At 66.1% G+C, this 604-nt stretch overlaps 1 protein-coding gene across 1 annotated transcript in view; it reads left to right on the forward strand.

Moving 5' to 3' along the window:
• The window catches only part of CCNB3 (cyclin B3), a 73,477-nt gene that overhangs the window by 27,616 nt on the left and 45,257 nt on the right, over positions 1–604 (forward strand). The gene's annotated exons all lie outside the window — the stretch shown is intronic.

Genomic DNA, 604 nt, shown 5'->3' on the forward strand with positions numbered 1-604 from the left:
CTCATTGGGGCTGTCCCGATCCTCACCAGGGCACGTTTCAACCTCACTGGGGACCTCCCGACATCACCGGGGCTTTCCTGACCTCTCCAGGCCTATCCCTACCTCACCAGGGCCGTTTCAACCTCACCGGTGCCCTCCCGACCTCTCTGGGGCCGTCTCGACCTCACCAGTGCCATCTCATCCTCACCGGGGCTGTTTAAACCTCACTGGGGCCGTCCCGACATCACCGGCGCCGTCCTGTCCTCACCGGGTCCATCCCAACCTCACCGGGGCCGTCCCGACCTCACAGGGGTCATCTCGACCTCACCAGTGTCGTCTCATCCTCCCCAGGGCCGTTCCGGGCACACTGGGGCTGTATCGGCCTCACTGGGGCCATCCCGACCTCACTGGGGCCGTTTCAACCTCACTGGGGTCATCCCGACATCACCGGGGTCGTCCTGTCCTCACTGGTGCCGTCCCAACTTCACCGGGGCCATTGCGGCCTAACTGGGGCAGTCCCGACCTCACTGGAGCCGTCCAACCTCACCAGGGCCATCTCGACCTCACCAGTGCCGTCCCGCCTCACCGGGGCCATTCCGCCCGCGGGTGCCGTCCCAACCTCACT

This window comes from Myotis lucifugus, unplaced genomic scaffold (genome assembly GCF_000147115.1).
Source record: "Myotis lucifugus unplaced genomic scaffold, Myoluc2.0 scaffold_196, whole genome shotgun sequence".
Taxonomy (NCBI): domain Eukaryota; kingdom Metazoa; phylum Chordata; class Mammalia; order Chiroptera; family Vespertilionidae; genus Myotis; species Myotis lucifugus.